This window comes from Ascaphus truei, chromosome 1, assembly GCF_040206685.1.
Source record: "Ascaphus truei isolate aAscTru1 chromosome 1, aAscTru1.hap1, whole genome shotgun sequence".
NCBI lineage: Eukaryota > Metazoa > Chordata > Amphibia > Anura > Ascaphidae > Ascaphus > Ascaphus truei.
The window spans coordinates 246,429,824-246,450,941 of record NC_134483.1 but is presented as its reverse complement, the minus strand read 5'-3'; positions in this window follow the sequence as shown (position 1 = coordinate 246,450,941).

Here is a 21,118-nt window from a genome sequence, read left to right as displayed (position 1 = left end):
CCCATCCGGCGGTTCCTTCTCTGGCGGGTCACGTGTTTCCAGCGGGTCCTTGAGCAGGGAGTGCAGAGACTCACGGGGCTGTCTCAGCCTGTGCCTGTTGAGCTGTTCATTCCGGGAAGAAGGAAGCCTCACCACTGTTCTCTTTGGCGTGCATCCGTCCCATCAGTAGAAGGCCAGGTAAGTGAAGAAGATTGGGGAGATGTTGGAGCACTGCAGTGAAAAATACCAGGCTGGCGGCGGCGTGCAACAAAAAAACTTTAATGCGGCATAAAAGCCCTGAATTAAAATGACAGAACAATTCTCTGACGCGTTTCGTCTGAGCGACTTTTTCAAAGAGTGCTATACTGCAGCCATAGATGTACCTTAAATACCCATATGCTCCCGCGCGCAAGTGTTTGAAATTACACGCCCACTATGATGTGATCTTGATCAATTAGTGATTATGCAAATTTGGAGGGAGCAGCTCACAGGGCCTAATACAGAAGGGTTTAACCCCTCTATTGCCAAATGCAGCAAGTGATATACAATCTCAATAAGTGTCAGGTAAATGGGTATTTATACCAGGAACCATCTTATGGCTTATAAAGTCGCTCAGACGAAACGCGTCAGAGAATTGTTCTGTCATTTTAATTCAGGGCTTTTATGCCGCATTAAAGTTTTTTTGTTGCACGCCGCCGCCAGCCTGGTATTTTTCACTGCAGTGCTCCAACATCTCCCCAATCTTCTTCACTTACCTGGCCTTCTACTGATGGGACGGATGCACGCCAAAGAGAACAGTGGTGAGGCTTCCTTCTTCCCGGAATGAACAGCTCAACAGGCACAGGCTGAGACAGCCCCGTGAGTCTCTGCACTCCCTGCTCAAGGACCCGCTGGAAACACGTGACCCGCCAGAGAAGGAACCGCCGGATGGGACAAGCACTCCGGTCAGGTTAGAGGTCTCTCTTTCCCTATAGCGGTTTACTCTATGTGCCTGAGCTTTACATTATACATGACTGTATACGAATTGATGCACTTAATGGGGGAAGCTTCACACTGATAATGAATTACCAAAAACCACTGATCCCTTGAAGACAGTGATAACGATCTTCAGCAAACACCAATTTGAAGCACCCTTTTAGGGTTTACTCCCTTACCAACCTATGTTATAGGCATCGTGGTAGCTCATTGCTCTGTTTGGGATGAATTAATTTATGGAACACAGTGGCATCTTTAATCTATTCTTTTCAAAGATATTGCAGGCTGGCTTGTGGCTTTTTTGTGCATATTAGTTTAATTATTCTGTTTGTTTTCATGTATTGAAATTATTTTCACAATTACTGAGTATTTGGAGCTCTTTCTTAATCAGGACTGCTTAAAAGGGACTTTTTAATATTATTTTCTCTAATGGATGACACATTTGAAGATTGTGTGCAGGAGGATGGCGCAGATACCTTTGTGTTTAGATGCAGTGACCACACCAAAAGAAGTAAAAAAGCTGAACATGTCTTCGATGAAACTGGTAAAGTGTTCTGTGAGGAATCATCAGACCTGGTCACGTATTTTCAAAGGTTAGAACAACTATTATCACTTAACATCCGATTATGGTGGGACATAACCTCCTTGGATAACTATGTGAGAGTGAATAGAATTCCAAGGGGGCTACGTATTAAAAAATCCCCCACCTTCGGTTTTGTTACTAAAGATTTTGAGAATAAGTGGAGGACAGTTCTGGATGAATGCTCCTTCAAGCTCATGGGACTAATTATAACTCACAAAAAGGAGGAGAGATCGGCCCTAGAAAAAGATATTATGGATTTGAAAACCAAACTTAAATCATTTAATAAAATGGAACATTTTTCTAATAATGATCTTATCCTGTCCCAGAATATAGACGAGGTGGAGAATACAATCCTAGAAAAAAAGCAGTCAAAGTTTGAGAGAGACAAACAAGACTATTTAAGACACCAAGTATACTACTGGGAAAGACCCCCAAACCCCAATACAAACAGATTTAGAGGTAGATCTAGATCACCCCAGAATAGATCTAATGATAAAAGTAATCAGAATAAGGGTGTAAACCATCCTACCCCTAAGAAATCCATCCTTAAAAATAAACATGCAGAAGTCTCTAGTGCAGACTCAGATCTTTCAGAAGGGGAAAATAGATCTACCTCAATCACGTTTGAGAAAGAAAAACAAGATGATCTTTGGAGGAGAAAAAGCCCAGGGGGGGTCTATCGTGATTCCACCACCTCGGATCGTTTGAGCCATACCACTTTTTCCAATGAGGATGATGCAAGGCCATCTACCTCTTCCTCTGTACCCGCTTTTTTAGGACGCGGAGGTCCAAAAGGAAGAGGAGAAGTCCAAAGAGGAGCCACGAAGAGGAAAAAGTACAATTGATAGAGGACAATGTCATAAATATTTCCAACATCACATTGACGGTAGATCAACATAAACTCCTGAACAAGGGGCTTAATTTCGCTCCGCAAAGTAACTTTAACCTCTTCAACACCATTATAGACTTGCAGTGTTTCACTCGTAAGCTGGCCCTAACAAAATTCTTTTCGGCTAACAAGGTTTTAGCAAATGATCTAGGAGAGACTCCTGACATTGTTAAGAATGTTGATTTGAATGTATGTGATATTAATAGAGAAACACTCTCTTATAGGGAGCACTGTGCAGTAGCGGATTTGGAGGGTCTCCTTGATGACCAGGCAGGTAACCTACCCCCATATGATCTATCTACGGATTTTTTCCAACACGAACATACGGGCTTTAAAAGAAAGTCAGTCTTCTGTGCCAATAACTCTAAGGGTCCCTTTATCTCTACCTTTGAGAAATTAGTTGAGAGGGACCTTAGAGTACTGGCGGAGGGGTTTATGTTTGATCACCCAAAAAGGGATAATCTTTCGAGGGCTGAGCGACAAGAGCTTGCTAATTTACAACGAGACAAATCACTTGTCATAAAAAAGGCAGACAAGGGAGGAGCCATTGTTGTCCAGTCCTCGGAAGATTATAATAAAGAAGCGCTTAGGCAGCTAGGAGACATTGCCTCATACAAAAAACTTAGCACTGACCCCACCAAACAATACCTTGACCAACTTAAATCACATTTAGAATTGGGTGAAGTTCTCTATATATTAGATCCAAAGGAGCTGGGCTTTCTGTACACACCAGATCCAATTATACCTATTTTTTATCATCTCCCAAAGATCCATAAAACCCTGACGCAGCCTCCTGGTAGGCCTATTGTGTCGGGAATTGGATCTTTGGGAGATGCATTATCACGTTATGTTGATTTCTTTTTGCAGCCTCTAGTGCTCAGTTTGCCCTCCTATATAAAAGACTCCAGACATTTAATTGAAGATTTAAAAACAACAAAATGGAACACTAACTGTATCTGGGTCACAATGGATGTACAATCACTGTACTCCATTATAGATCATAGACAGGGCATAGAGGCTGCACAACACTTTTTGAATAGATCTGATCTCTCCCCTGCACTTAGTGTATTTTTGATTGAATCTATCACCTTTCTTCTCACGCACAATTACTTTAGTTATGACTCACAATTTTATTTGCAACTCACGGGCACTGCAATGGGTACGTCTTTTGCACCATCTTATGCAAATCTTTTCATGGGATTTTTGGGAATCACTTTTTATTTATAGTGATCTAAATTTGTTTAGGCAGCACATTCGCTTTTTTCGTCGGTATATTGATGACCTAATTTTCATTTGGGAAGGTGACACACACACTCTGGATTTGTTTATCCAGTCGTTAAATTCTAATAACTATAACCTACACTTCACGTATGAGCACAGTAGTAATCACATACACTTTTTGGATATTTTTATTTATATTGACATGAGGGGAGATATTCAGACTGATGTGTACAGAAAGCCCAACTCAAGAAACACCTATCTGATGGCAAATAGTAACCATTCTTGGCCCCTTAAAAAAGGTATACCTAAGGGGCAATTTATGCGTCTCAGAAGACTGTGTTCGACAGAGGATAATTTTGACAAACAGGCAAAAATGTTGATTACTAGATTTATAAATAGGGGATACCCAGAAAAGGATTTAGTGGAAACTTGCACACTGGTCAAGGCAATGTCAAGGGAAGGGCTTCTTTTAACAAAGGTAAAGAAGAACAGGGGTAACAGCCCCCAATCCGTGCCTCTGTTTATCACAAGACAGAGTAGTCAATCAAATGATATTCGTTCCATCATAGTAAAACACTGGAACACACTGAAACTAGACGGGGATTTACATAATATTACAAGTGGAAAGCCCAAATTTGTCTTCCGTAGAGCCAAACCCCTATCATCATACCTGTCACCAAGCCTTTTTACAACACAAAGTACGGATAAAATCAGGAATATCCCTAAGGGCTTTTTCCAATGTGGACGGTGTAATATGTGCCAATATGCTAGACCTACCAAAGTTATTGATTGCCTTAAACCTAAGGTTCAAAAAACAATACAATGTTTTATCAACTGCAATAGCAGTCATATTGTGTACATGATTAGATGCGGGTGCAACAAGACATATATTGGCCGTACAGTTAGAACTTTAAAAATTAGAATACAGGAACATGTACGGCTAATAAAGAAAAAGGACTTGTTGCACCCGGTCCCTCGACATTTCTCCTCTTGCCCATATGGGGGCCTAAAAGGCTTTTCCTTTTTGGGTTTGGAACATGTTCCCAACCCGACAAGAGGTGGCAATAGACTTAAAACATTAAATCAGAGAGAAATGTCATGGATCTTTTGCATGGACAGCCTCCACCCACAAGGTCTGAATGTGGATTGGGAGCTGTCCCATTTTCTGTAAAACTGTATATTATGTACCCTTGAGTTAGATGTTTGCTAAATTGCATGAAAGCACTGATCCTGCTGTGTCTATCCGGTTTACTGTTTATTACTATTCTTGTATTGGCAGTATTAGATAAAAAACTGTATGGTATTAAATATTTTAAATACTTAAAATACTCAAAAACATTCTATAATGTAATATTCTAAACTATTGTGGTCAGCATCATCCTTGTATATTCTTTAAATTAGTTTATTACTATCCTTGTACAAAAGCCGCAATTATTTGGGTTATATCTTGGCATTATCTGATGGAAAACTGTATGGTATTAAATATTTTATATATTTCTTATACTCCTAATACTCTAAATCTTGATAATATATATTGTGGTCAGCATCATCCTTATATTTAATATAAAATTATTCTTATGGGTACCTTAGAATTGTATTACCCATACTGTATCTGCTGCTAGAATCATGCCATATGATTCTATTTCAATGTCCCTAAATAAGCTTCTCCTGTTTTAATTGACATTTGATTTATAACATGCTTTTCACATGTCTTTTAAGTTTTTTTAATTTATTTACACGAGGTGATATGAATATATTTAATTAATTAATTTTTAAAAATAGATGTTTAGAGGTCTATATAGTTTAATATGATATGATAACTATTTATGTCTGTTTGGTGTTATAACTCTATGTATCACTTATGTAATCTATGTTTATCACTTATTTGTTTATTTTCTGTAAAGTTTGTTGGTTTGTACTGAAATGTAATGTCTCCCATATACCAGTTTGCTTTAACAGCCATAAGATGGTTCCTGGTATAAATACCCATTTACCTGACACTTATTGAGATTGTATATCACTTGCTGCATTTGGCAATAGAGGGGTTAAACCCTTCTGTATTAGGCCCTGTGAGCTGCTCCCTCCAAATTTGCATAATCACTAATTGATCAAGATCACATCATAGTGGGCGTGTAATTTCAAACACTTGCGCGCGGGAGCATATGGGTATTTAAGGTACATCTATGGCTGCAGTATAGCACTCTTTGAAAAAGTCGCTCAGACGAAACGCGTCAGAGAATTGTTCTGTCATTTTAATTCAGGGCTTTTATGCCGCATTAAAGTTTTTTTGTTGCACGCCGCCGCCAGCCTGGTATTTTTCACTGCAGTGCTCCAACATCTCCCCAATCTTCTTCACTTACCTGGATATATATATATATATATATATATATATATATGTGTGTGTGTGTGAGTGTGTGTGTGTGTGTGTGTGTGTGTGTGTGTGTGTGTGTGTGTGTGTGTGTGTGTGTGTGTGTGTGTGTGTGTGTGTGTGTGTGTGTGTGTGTAGTGATGTGTGTGTGTGTGTGTGTATAATGATGTGTGTGTATAGTGATGTGTGTGTGTGTGTGTGTGTGTGTGTGTGTGTGTGTGTGAGTGTGTGTATATATAGTGATGTGTGTGTGTGTGTGTGTGTGTGTGTATATATATGTATAGTTGTGTGTGTGTGTGTGTGTGTGTGTGTGTGTATGTGTGTAGTGATGTGTGTGTTTATAATGATGTGTGTGTGTATAGTGATGTGTGTGTGTGTGTATATAGTGATGTGTGTGTGTGTGTGTGTGTGTGTGTGTGTATAGTGATGTGTGTGTGTGTATATAGTTATGTGTGTATGTGTGTGTGTGTGTGTGTGTGTGTATAATGATGTGTGTGTGTGTGTGTGTGTGTGTGTGTGTGTGTGTGTGTGTGTGTGTGTGTGTGTGTGTGTGTGTGTGTGTGTGTGTGTGTGTATAGTGATGTGTGTGTGTATAATGATGTGTGTGTATAGTGATGTGTGTGTGTGTGTGTGTGTGTGTGTGTATATAGTGATGTGTGTGTGTGTGTGTGTATAATGATGTGTGTGTATATAGTGGTGTGTGTGTGTGTGTGTGTGTGTGTGTGTGTGTGTGTGTGTGTGTGTGTGTGTGTGTGTGTGTGTGTGTGTGTGTGTGTGTGTGTGTGTGTGTGTGTGTGTGTGTGTGTGTGTGTGTGTGTATAGTGATGTGTGTGTGTGTGTGTGTGTGTGTGTATAATGATGTGTGTGTGTATAGTGATGTGTGTGTGTGTGTATATAGTGATGTGTGTGTGTGTATATATATATATTTATAGTGGTGTGTGTGTGTGTGTGTATCCCAAACTCTATATTTTAACTGGAAAAGTTGGGTGGTCGTCTTATACGCCCAGTCGTCTTATACGCCGGAATATACGGTAATTAAGCTAATCGAAGTTGGTCCTTCCCATCCAGAATACTCAATAGCTCTGAATTTGGAGCATGTACCAAAAACTGGTGGTGGGAATACTGGTATGAAGAGGAAAATGCTGCTGAAAACCTAAATCCCTTGATTTTCTGTGATGCTAATAAAGCAGATCTAAGAGGGAAAATCATGGCATTTACAATCACCAAAAGAAAAAAGAATAAGATGGTAACCGAAGCACATGCTCTTTTTAAAACAAAAATGGGTTGGGAAGGGTTCTTATGAGGAGAAAAAAAGAACTCTATCTACTAGAGGAAATTGAGAAAAACAATTCAGACTACTTCAAGTCCAGGTTTTACAGGTATGGGAATAAAGCACGTAAGCTCCTAAGCAACCTAGTCACACTAAAACATGTGAGAACTTTTATTCAAGTTCTTAAAAATTGTACAGGGATTAGAACACCTGATCCAGCTAAGATAGAAAACATTATTAAGGAGTTATTTCAAAAACTTTATTCTCAAGAAGCTCACAATATTATTAATTAATCACATTTCTGGAACCATATAGCATTTCCTAAAATATCTCACAAGGATAGAGAGTACATAAATGGTCTCATATAATGTCAAAAGAAATCGAGAAAATTATAAAAAAAAAAAAACAAGTACTGTACTATGACCGAATGGCTACTTTATACAGAATGTATACAGAATTTTTATAAAGTCTTAAACTTTCTTACTTCTACTATCCTTATGAATTATTAAAACAGAATGCTGATCCATGGTACCATTCCAAGATACATTCATTTAGCATATATAAAGGTTTTTTCAAAGAAGGGGAGAGATTTAGAGGACGTAGCTTCGTATCATTTTTCTTAATTAGGATAACAAAATATTGACAACATATTATCAGACAATTTAAGTGTTATTCTCCATTCAATAGTCCATGGAGATTCTTCAAAGTATATCTGGGTTGATCCAAAGAAAGGATCAAAAAGGTTCCCTCACAGTTGAGCACTCAATGTATGAGTGCAGTAAGCAGACTAACATTGGTTTATCAGATAAATACTGTTGATAGGTCAATTAGGCCCATCAAAACCAACTTGGCCAGGAAAAACAATAAAATTGTATTCAAATATATATATATTAAAAACACATAAATCACATTCAAACATTAAAATAACCCCGTAATGAAGTGGCAGGATCAGCAAAAATGTATATTCTGTGTATTGATTCTAATATCAATTTATTTTGCTGTCAAAAAACGTCAAATTACACAGACTCTATTGTCTCTCAATTGGTAGGCAAGTATAAGCAGGTGGTATCATGTAACATGTCTCTGTGGCATCTTAGTAAGCAGAGATGTCAATCACATATTAAACACTGCACAGTAAAGCGAAGATATATAAAGTATCAATCTCAGCCTAGGTACATGCCATGTATCATGCTTCTATAGCAAAATTGTACTCAAATAATTGTACATATATCTGATATTGTGTCTTGATACAATGATATGGTATAGTATTGCCCCCACCATGGAGCCAGGTGACCGTTGTTATACTGTAGCTGTATTCTAGTCACTGAATAAACTTCTATGGTCTATGCTATATATAACCAGGTATAGTGTAGGTAGGTTCTATTGATCACCACGGAGTGTTTGCACATATGTTATGCTGTTAGTATCTAGTATGTAATATCACCACTCCGCTTAGGTGTACATCCGCTACCTGCTATTCGTACGTCCAGACGCTGCCACTTATGATGACGTCACCTATGACGTCATCACGTCCCGATTATCGTTTCGCGTGGGCTAAACACGCTTCTTCAAGGGGAGGAGTGTGCTTCCTGGCTCGTTCTGGCCTTATTTATATAAACGGAGTCCTGCCTCCCATGAGTCATGGAGGCGTGGTTAATGCCCGTGATCAAATCGGGTCATTGTCATTGAAGGTAAGTTTCACTATCGCGCTGTGTGTCTAATGTATCTATGTGACGCAAAACTATAATACCAGTTCTTGGCAATCAATAATCGTAGTGACAGATAAGGGAGCACATTAAAGGGGATATCCTTTGCATACTCCATGAGGGTATTGCCTCATACATAGAGGCACTGTAGTGCCCCAGATGGGACCAGGATGATAACTGGGGAGAGGGACGGGGTGAGGGGAACAGGAAGGGGGATGGGAAGAAAGATGGGAATGATGCTATATTTCTGTGTTTATATTAAAATAAATAAAGCAATTGTGTCCTTTATTGTGTGGAATAATTGGGTGCTAAAGTGATAATCTTCTGTAGTGTGAAAGTGAAAACATGGAATTATGTTGGTATTAATGAATAAATAGGTGCATTGGTGAATATATATAAATAGAAAAAAGTAAAAATAGAAATAACCTGCCTCTACTGGTCAATACAGATCATTGTACATTAACTTATTGAAATCATAAATCACTCAAATGATTGTGGTGATAGGTGTATCATAAAACTATATCTTATAAAAAATTAATGTGTCTAAATTGTGGCATCATAAATACATATAGTAACCAGTCTCATCAGTGGTGTAGGAATGGAATATAGCAGTGGGTGACCCGCCCCTACTGGTCAATACAGGTCTTAGCGTGTTTATTAACCATATACCTGGATCCCCTTGTATTAGCAGTATAGATCTTAACGTAGTATCATACTTTAATATATATCTGGATCCACTTGTATGATATTGTCATTCCTAGTCTGATTGAAAAAAAAAATGTTACTTTATGAATATATATAAACCATGCAAAATATGTGAACACTCAGATTAAACATAATTCCTATTAAGGGATTGTGTCCCAAATTATAAGCATCAAAATAATATTGTTACTAAAAAGTATCAGTAGTGTAGAAATTATACATGAAAATTAGGTGACCCGCCCCTATTGGTCAATACAGGTCTTAGTGTTATTAATTACTATATACCTGGATCCCCTTATATTATCCATATTGGTCTTGACATAATGTCGTAGTGTGTCCTTAGATCTCCTTGTATAGTATTATTATTCCCAGTCAAACTATCTATTAATTGCCTCTAGATAAGATAATATCCCAAGTATCCACATCTTTTTATTGCTGCCCACTCATTGATGTACATGTTAGACTTTACAGAAAAGAGGAATATATAAAGCCTTCATTAAGGCCCAGAGGAGATAGGGTTTGTAGTTCATAGATCCAACGGCATTCTTTTTGAAGAAGTCGTTTATCCCAATCACCTCCCCTGGGGTCCCTAGGCACGTGCTCAATGCCACAAAAGTGCATTGCTTTCGAGTCTCCCTTATGGTACTGTACAATATGTCTTGCCACCGGTGTATCAGTTGAGTTGCGTACATTTCCAATATGTTCCAAAACCCTAGTTTTTAATTGTCTATGGGTTTTGCCAACATATTTTAGGCCGCAATCGCAGGTCATCAAGTAAATTGTGCCCATGGTAAGACAGTTGATAAAGTCCTTAATTAAAAAGGTCTTTTTATTCGATGAATTGGTGATCTGTTTCGTGATTGGCATAGACTGACAGGCTTTGCACCTAGAACATGGAAATGATCCACAAGGTTTTGTACCAAGCCATGTTTTTTTAGGCATTGATGTAAAATTACTATGTACTAGTCTGTCTTTAATATTGGTTCCTCGTCTATAGCCAATGGTTGGAAATTCTCTCAAAATCTTTTGCAAATCATTGTCCTCCAGTAACAGATGCCAGTGTCTCTGGAGGACTTGTTTTACATCCCTCCATTGATTGGTGTACGTTGAGATGAATCGAAAAATGTCTCCATCTGATTCTCTCTTCTTCTTACTTAACAATTGGGATCTAGGTTCCATTAAGGCCCTATAGTATGCTTTCTTGATCAGTTTGTTGCTGTAACCTCTCATTTTAAACCTTGATGACATTTCTTTTGCTTGTTTGGTGAACTCGGACGTGGTGGAGCAATTCCGGCGCAATCGTAAAAATTGACCTATTGGTATATTGTTTGTAATGTGTCTTGGATGATGGCTATTGGCCATAAGCAGCGTGTTTGTAGCTGTGGGTTTCCTAAAAATAGTAGACTCCACATATCCTTCCCCTGACTTAGAGATACAGAGATCCAAAAATTCAATTCTTTGTGTGTCCATTTGTACAGTTAACCTTAAGTTATGTGCATTCTGATTTAATTTGCCAATAAACTCGTGGAGTAGATCCTCTGTCCCTTTCCAAATCATGAAAATATGTCAATGTATCTCACCCACAATTCCACTGACTCTGTGTATATTTCTTGAGTTTTATGAAGACCACTGTTTCCTCCCACCAGCCCAGAAATAAGTTAGCAAAGGTGGGAGCACAAGTGGTCCCCATAGCTGTCCCTTGTATCTGATGGTACATTGTATTATGGAACAGAAAGAAATTGTGGGTCAGAACATAGTCTAACAATTTGAGAACAAACGTAGTGTGGGGTGTACAGTCAACACCTCTTGCTCTCAAAAAGTGTTCTACTGCTGCAATGCCATATCCGTGTGGAATGCTCGAGTATAATCCCTCCACGTCCAAGGTCACCAAAATAGTGGTTGAATCCAAAACGATACCCTCCAATTTCCTAAGTACATCAGTTGTGTCTCTTATATATGATGGCAAAATCTCTACAAAAGGGCGTAATATTTTGTCAAGATATACGCTTCCATTTGAGGTCAAATTACCGATGCCGGACACAATTGGTCTTCCCGGAGGTGGTCTTATTTCCTTAAGTATCTTTGGTAAGTGGTAAAAAGTAGCCACTTTAGGATTCTTATTCAAAATGAAATTATATTCTTGTTGGGATATCAATTTCTGTTTCAAACCTTCATCAAGTATTTCTTTTAATTGTTCAAAATATGTGAGGGTTGAATTGTTCTTTAGGATTGAATAGCATTTCCTATCAGACAACAAACGTTCGCATTCTTGTATATAGTCATCCTGGTTCAAGACAACCACATTTCCGCCTTTGTCGGAAGGTTTTATAATGATGGTTTTGTCTTGTTCCAGGTCTCTTAGGGCTAATCTCTCCTGGTATGTGAGATTTTGATTACTTTTAAAGATGGGAAGATTCTGTATGTCTTTTGTTACCAATTTATTAATGACATCGACATTAGTACTGCCACTGGACGGGGTACAAAAGTGGATTTATATTTGAGGTTTGTAAAGGGACCTTCACCAGGGGGTCTAAGACTTTCTTCTTCTAGTTGTTCTAAAATATCGATCGTTTCTAGTTGTTGCGTGTTTAAAAGTGCCATTGGGGTATTAGCATTCTGCCATTCTCTCCGTTTCTTAAAAAACTTGTGCATAGTCCACTTTCTACAGAAGAGGTTTAAGTCTTTGACACATTCAAAATGGTCTAGTTGATTAGTTGGGCAGAATGACAAACCCTTGGACAGAAGACTAATATGTTCCTGGTTCAGTTTTTTGGAGGATAGATTAATTACCTGCGTCTCCTCATTCAAAATTGTTAGCTAGAGAAGCTTAAGCCATTTTAGACTTGGTGGATGTTTTCACGTAAATACAATATAAAATAGTGCTGTACAAAGATCCAGAATTTGTCACACATCTCATTATAATCTGTGCATCATATTACTGCTCTCTAATGCCTCCAATTGCCACATAATTAAGCTGACATCCCTTTTACTCACATGATTCATATATCCTGTCACAACCCTCCAATCAAACCTGTCATGCTCACTGTAGACGGACGTTCACAGAGGTACACATATGGAGTCTTTATAATGTGAAATTATAATAGACTTTATTGTGCCTTTTCCTTTTTATCAGGAAATCATCCATACACGGGGGGGGGGGGGGGACAAAGCTTCTATTCACTTGGGACTATTTCTAGTGAAATCCTATGCAATTAATTCACATTTCCCTTAGTAAAGCATGTCTCGCAGCCCCAAAACATATAGCATGAAATAAGCAGATATAAGCAGTCTCTTAATAATGAAAGTCTTATCTGTTAGCTGCTGTAGAGTAAGCTTCTCTGCTCTCGTGGAACCGCACCCGTGCGTGCACAGAAAATATCAGCATCCAGGTTTAGAAGTCTTATTTGGTGTCTTGCAATCAGCTATGCTGGGCAGAGCTCAAGACATGTGCTGTCTCCAAAGGTCAGCTCTCAGTCAGAGCTAAGGAGTCACTTCCTGTCTCAAAGGCAGGCTTTTTCTATCACCTCTAATCAGGCAGGTGGTGTTAGTTAATTTGCTACCAGCAGTTAACCACCACACTGCTGGATCAGAGGCACATTTGTGAACAGGGATAAGTCCCCTGTTACACTCACCTTAATAAACTCTTACTTATTATTACTAACTCTGCAGTGTACCATGATGACGTACACTGATTTTATTTTTATAGTATCTTGTGCAGAAGGAATACACATGACAATCATATAAATAACAAATAATACAAATAACAGATAATGGGAATAGGTGCTTCAGACATAAAAGTAACATTTAGGAAAAGGAGTCCATGCTCCGAGGAGCTTACAATCTAATTGGTAGGAAGAACGTACAGAGACAGTAGGAGGGCATTCTGGTAAGTATGTCTGCAGGGGGCCAAGCTTTATGTATCATCTGCATAGTATTAGCCACAGAGCTACTCATATGCTATGTTAAGCATGTGTGTTTTAAAGGTGAATAAAGAGGGTGCTTGTGGGGTATTGAGGGGAAGGGAATTCCAGAGGTGTGGGGCAGTCAGTGAGAAAGGTTTAAGGTGGGAGACGGCTTTTGATACAAAGGGGGTAGAGAGAAGACATCCTTGAGTGGAACACAAGAGTCGGGATCGAGCATAGCGAGAAATTAGGGCTGAGATGTAAGGAGGGCAGAAGAGTGTAAGCTTTAAAAGTGAGGAGGAGAATTGAATGTGTGATAGGGGTATTATATATTTATTTATATAGCTCCCTTTATGTACATAGAGCTTAAAAGCAGTGATATACATGACATCATAAATTAACACATAGTAGGAATAAGAGCTTGAGACATAAAAGTAACACTCGGATAAAAGAGTCTCTGTCCTGAAGATTTTATAATCTGTGGTGCGTAAGAAGAACGTACAGAGACAGTATGAGAGTGTAAAATTTTACAATGCTCTTTGCATTCTAGGAGTACGTACCATTTTGATGTCATTGCGCCAAATATAGGTCTACCTAGTGGGTTCACCCCAATCGACACAACATTGTTATAGTAGGGATTAGTTGAGAAAATAAATGCAATATATTTATTGTCATGTTGTTAAAATACCATATGCTCTAACAAAATTTGAATATTGCATCTTAACCTTAAATGTATGCCACAGGAAGCACCATATTATACCGATGTAGCGCTATGGTTGGTTGCTTGGCTGTGAGAATGGGCTGGTCAACCGTGCTGCCAATGTGTTTCTCTATGCTCCTTGCTGGGTATAGATAAGCACAGTGACAAGAAATGCATTTTTTGGCAAATGTTTGCTTTTATTTAAATATGATGTATTTTGTTTGGTGCTTTTTGTTATTTTAGGTTGCCCATTTATTGCCATTGCGGCAATGTTTGACCATAATATGGGCATGGTTTACTACTGTGAGAATCAATTGGTTTATTGGCAAATGTTTTTTTCTTTTATTGAAATGTAATATATTTTATTCAGTGCTTATTTTTTTATTTGTAGCATATTATGGACATGGGTAAAAATCAATGGGTAGAGGGGGTAAGAGGGAGGGTGGAGGTAGTTACCCCAGGGAGGGGGGGATAAGCCTCCTGGGTGGGTAGCCGGAGATGTGTTAACCCCTTAAATAACACAGTGGTTAATAACCGCTAAGGTGATTAAGGGGTTGCAGGTCAGTATTTTTTATTTTTTATTTTGTTGGTGCCCAGTGAAGACAAGGAGGATGCTGAGTAAGACAAAAAAGATGAGGACAGCCTTCATCCTGGCAACTTTAAGTACAACTTTAATTTACTATATGCTGCCTGGGTTATTGTTGCAGGGTACATGCAACCACACACGCAGGTTCTCTTGATAAGGCTTCTTTATTGAGCCTTAAAAACATACAGCACACAAAACAAAATAGCTTCTCTTCAGCATACAAAAACAAAATAACTTCTCTTCAGCAGAGAGATAACAAATGACACAGATAAAACACAGACAATAATTCCCTGGCGCACTATCAGATAATAAACCTGACGAATCGGAGTAGTCCCATGAATCAAAAGATGGTATAAAGAAGATCCACAGTCCACAATGTCCCGTTCTTTTACACAGAATGCTGGTCTGAAAATACAAATAAAACAACCATTGCGCAGTACCCTATGGTCAGTATTCCAAGACCCCACCGTTGCTATCTACTTACTTAAAAATAGATAAGAATGGGCCTCAAAAGGTTTCTTTAAGTCCCCCCACGATTGGCTCCGACTGATTCCTGCTGCTGGTATCACGCTTTACACTTCCAGCATCAGCATCACCATACCGATTGGGAACAGAAAGGGGCACCAATAGTATAGCACTATAACATTTATTGTTAAAAAATGACAAGCATAAAAACATGCACTCACATGCGAGAATGCCCTATGCGTGTCCTACAACGTGCCGTCCGCTTCACATGGGAGGATGTCGAGGGATTGCAGGGGGAGGCTGGAGCCGGCGTGGGTCCCCGCTTCGTGGCCGCGACTCAGAGCGCCTAGTCCCTCCTCCGATGGCGTTCCCCGTCAATCAACCTCCTTTCCTTCCACAGGGTCTGCACGTTGCAGCACGTTCAACAGGCTCCACCCTACGCGCGTTTCGTGACTCTGACGTCACTTCTTCAGGGGTAATGGAGCTGTGGGGGCACTTGAGGTATTTTATACCCTTGTGCAAAGCTGACAGGGAGTTCCCATTAGTTGAATGTCTGATTGGGAACAGATTGGCAACTTTACATGTGACAAATGTATTGGCTGTAGGTACAGCAGTAAATGCAAACATTTTCAATCCAATGTTACAGGTGTCAGATTTCCCATCAAATCGTTCATTTCCTGCAAGACTCCTTTTGTGGTCTACCTGTTGGAGTGCCCTTGTGGACTACAATATGTAGGGCGAACAGGTAGACCATTGAAACGACGTCTTGCAGAACATGTTTATAATATAAAAAGGGGTCTGGAGACACATAGCGTCTCCAGTCACTTTAAAAATAAACATGGACAAAATCCGGAAGGGTTAATCTGTAAAGGGATTGACTGCCCCAAGCAGAATTGGAGGGGGGGTGATAAAATCAATCTTATATCCAGACGCGAAAGCTACTGGATATATACCCTCAAAACCTTAACCCCGAGAGGATTAAACATCGAATTTGAGGGACAGTTAGGTCTGTAACTGCTGATGTTGAATATTGCATAACCAGGTTATCTGTTTTTGTTTTTTTGCTATGCAAATAATCTCTTTCCACCTCTGGGTCCTTTATGCTGTTAGCAACAGTGATCAATACAAATAGCTATCTCGCACATTGAATAATAAGCCACAGGGTTGCTAATTACTTTTTATTTCTACAATTTATAGAGTTTTATTATGGTTTTTATGATACTGATGTATTAAATAATTTTGTGTAAAGTATTTTACAGCATGCTAGAATGTAATCATCTAGTGCAATTGGCTGTCCAGGCATGAAGTGGTTAAACCTGCTAAACACACGAATTGCCAGGTATCAGCCAACAAGTGGACAATCAACAGGAGTTCCCAATCAGACATTCAACTAATGGGAACTCCCTGTCAGCTTTGCACAAGGGTATAAAATACCTCAAGTGCCCCCACAGCTCCATTACCCCTGAAGAAGTGACGTCAGGGTGGAGCCTGTTGAACGTGCTGCAACGTGCAGACCCTGTGGAAGGAAAGGAGGTTGATTGACGGGGAACGTCATCGGAGGAGGGACTAGGCGCTCCGAGTCGCGGCCACGAAGCGGGGACCCACGCCGGCTCCAGCCTCCCCCTGCAATCCCTCGACATCCTCCCATGTGAAGCGGACGGCACGTTGTAGGACACGCATAGGGCATTCTCGCATGTGAGTGCATGTTTTTATGCTTGTCATTTTTTAACAATAAATGTTATAGTGCTATACTATTGGTGCCCCTTTCTGTTCCCAATCGGTATGGTGATGCTGATGCTGGAAGTGTAAAGCGTGATACCAGCAGCAGGAATCAGTCGGAGCCAATCGTGGGGGGACTTAAAGAAACCTTTTGAGGCCCATTCTTATCTATTTTTAAGTAAGTAGATAGCAACGGTGGGGTCTTGGAATACTGACCATAGGGTACTGCGCAATGGTTGTTTTATTTGTATTTTCAGACCAGCATTCTGTGTAAAAGAACGGGACATTGTGGACTGTGGATCTTCTTTATACCATCTTTTGATTCATGGGACTACTCCGATTCGTCAGGTTTATTATCTGATAGTGCGCCAGGGAATTATTGTCTGTGTTTTATCTGTGTCATTTGTTATCTCTCTGTGTATGTTATACAGCCCTTGTGGATAGGGTTGTTATATTCCCAAGGCAGCCATTCCCCAACCTGCCACAACAGGCTGTGAGGAATTCACATTAGATTTTTCCTTATAGGGGACACTTTAAATATTCATTTTATTATTGTTAAGCACCTGGTTATTTTAGTTAATATTTAGGTATAGTTATATAGGTTTGAGCGCTGATCACATGCTTTTAGTTTAAATTTTCCTCACTATTTTCTCTTCAGCAGACAAAAACAAAATAGCTTCTCTTCAGCATAGAAAACAAGGCAGCTTCTCTTCAGCATGCAGGACACAGACAGTTCATCATACATGTACTTTGAAAAACAGATCTTATAGCAGTAATCTCTTCAGTATTTCAGTCCTGTCTCATGAGCTTGCATGTGTGTACAGCCTGGGGTTTTTAAAACACCTTGATTATGCAGCTGGGGTCAGACTAATTAAGCAGCCCTTCTCAACTGAAACTTAACCTTGTCACTGCTGCACTGCAAGCCTAAACATAGGTTTGCCAGGCATATGGCTGGTGATGTTCATTCACCCTGTCACAGTTATGTTATGGCTATGTTTTATTTTTTAATGGTCAAATGTGCTATTATCCCAATCTGGATAGTAGGCATTTTGCCCATTTCTGTACCATGTATGTGTTAAATGGCAGGGTGGGAGTGTTAGGGGGGTTGTTCAATGTATTGTTTTGGTTTTTGTATTGTATTGTAATGTTTATTGGGGTAGAGGGGGTGGGTGAATGGTGTAGTTACCCTGGGGTGGGTGGTTAGGCCTCTCAGGTGGGTAGTGGGAGGGGTTAACCCTTTAATTACCTTAGCGGTTACTATTGCAAAGGTAATGACGGGGTTAACCCAGCCAACAATCTTCCCGGTAGGCCTAACCATCCACCCTGGGGCAACTACCCCCTTCACTCACCCCCTCTTCCTCCAATATACCAGGTACTCTGGCTTAACCCCTTCATTGCTTTAGCTGCTAGCAACTAAGGTAATGAAACATGGCGGGAATACCTGTAACTCGGGAAGCAGGGGGTCCCCGTACCTGAAATTAATGCGATTGAGCTCCAGAAACCCCATGCTTCAATAATGTGTTATTAAAATAAAATTAAAGCCATGCGATCGCCTGTTAGAGGCACGCAGGTAGGGTGACTGATTCGGTTTCATTTTTAGTGCCTGTCTGTTATAGAGAGGTGCCACCTTGTAGGATTCACACAGCTCGAGTTCCATTCAGATTAGTGAAGCGTGCAGCGCACAGCCAGAGAGGCAAGAGTGGTCTGGCAATAAATCTTTTATTAAATTAAGAGATCATAAAACAGAGGGTTGTGGAACCTTCGACGCGTTTCGTGCAACAACAATGCACTTTATCAAGAAGTGCCTAAAACATAGATCAGGTACCTTTTATAGGGATCGTCTGCCGCCTTGGCGCCAAAAATCAGCGTGTGACATCACTTTAAATCTCCATGCACAACCGGGACACGCTGCGCACGCGCCATGCAGACCAACACCCAGCTGAGTCTCACTGTGAGACGCAAGCCTGCACACGCCCCAGATGGATGACACGCACCCAGAGGGAAAGTGAGCGGCTAGTCTCACCTGCCTGCGCATGCGCAGACGTTGTATCAGTCAGGCATATTCATTGGAAAGTTATTGTGATGGAATGTTGTTAAGAAATCAATCAACGGTCACATTCAGTCAACAATCTATTATTGCTCATACTGTATCTAACAAATAGTCAAGGAAAGATATATGTAAGTTTTGTAAGAAATATTCATATGAGCAATTATATCTAAAAAATATAAGTGAGGAGTAAGCAATTCCCAGGGTTAATCAATTGGATTCTATGTGTAATAACTATACTAATGAAATATATCATCTGCTTCAAAGGAGGGTTGTTTATATTTGTTTTTAATATAGGTTTAGGGATATGTTTATATAGTTTAATTAAATGTTTATTGTGTTGTTTGTCAAATATCTCATTGTATGACTATATGGGTTATTGTCTGCCTGACTTGGCTCCCCACTAGTCCCAATCCTTTCCTCCGTGCAAATACATGCTCTCATCACATTATGTTATCCCCTCCCCAGGTGGCGTTTCTCATAGGAGTGTTCTTGTCTGTGTTTTCACATGAGAAGAGCTCTTGTGTCACTTATCTGGGGTAGTTGGATACATATTTTAATAGTTGGATACATTTTTTATTATTGATCATTTTCTGACTTTGTCCCAATGCTGAGCAATGTTACAGCGCATATTGTGCAATAAATAGGGAGGTGGATAGGCTATTGACCTAATCTCGCGATATTGAGCATTCAATGAATATGCCTGACTGATACAACGTCTGCGCATGCGCAGGCAGGTGAGACTAGCTTGAGCCGCATCTCGTGAGAGTTCGCCGCTCACTTTCCCTCTGGGTGCGTGTCATCCATCTGGGGCGTGTGCAGGCTTGCGTCTCACAGTGAGACTCAGCTGGGTGTTGGTCTGCATGGCGCGTGCGCAGCGTGTCCCGGTTGTGCATGGAGATTTAAAGTGATGTCACACGCTGATTTTTGGCGCCAAGGCGGCAGACGATCCCTATAAAAGGTACCTGATCTATGTTTTAGGCACTTCTTGATAAAGTGCATTGTTGTTGCACGAAACGCGTCGAAGGTTCCACAACCCTCTGTTTTATGATCTCTTAATTTAATAAAAGATTTATTGCCAGACCACTCTTGCCTCTCTGGCTGTGCGCTGCACGCTTCACTACATTGGACCTTTCCTCACTGGATTCAGCAGCACGCCTAAGGAGAGAGGGACTGGAGGTACTAGTGTGAGTACGTTTGCCTGGGGCCATCCCAATGAGGTAAGGGGGGGGGTGTTTTTGTGCATTTACCCCCTGCCTTCAGGGTAATTGGAGCCCTTTTTTAGGTTTTTACCACTTAATTGCAATTCCCAGTGCCCTCTTGTCCTATCATTATCAATGTAAGGTCATGTGCTTGAGCACCATTTCTCTCCACCGAGTTCCATTCAGACACAGGGACCCCCGCTGTGTTAATTCCGATGGGCCATTAAGTCTCTTTACTTAGACTACGAACACAGATGAAACAAATACGGTGTCACAGCGGATTTAGAGGTGGCATGCGTTGTGCTGCATCGGTAGCAATAATTACTTTTAAAGTAGTGTGTCTTGAACGTTCTTTTGATCCATTGCTCCATACTTTCAAAGTTTCGTTTTCATATATTTCAGTGCTCTTCATAAGGTTTTTCTTATTTTAAGATGGGTCAGTGTGCCTGTAGGTTCCTTAATAGCTATAACTGTATTTATTTAAGGAATATGTTTTTATTAAAGGTTTTGATCTCACCGCATCCCTCCAACATAACCCAATGGTTTTTGAAAACATATTAAAAAATAAAATATATTATTACAGCAATTTTAAATCCATGTGTGCCGTTTCCTAACCTTAAACCCTCTTTAAAAAATATGTCAACTGTCCATTTCAATTTAATTTTCAGTATCAATGTTTCAGGGATTTTCCTTGGCCCCAAAATGCAAACTTCTTTTGCTTCTAATTATCCTTCTGTTTTCTTTCACTCTAGTGTGTCAGTACAGATACCGTTTAAATCCAAAAGTGACTGGAAGAGACAACAC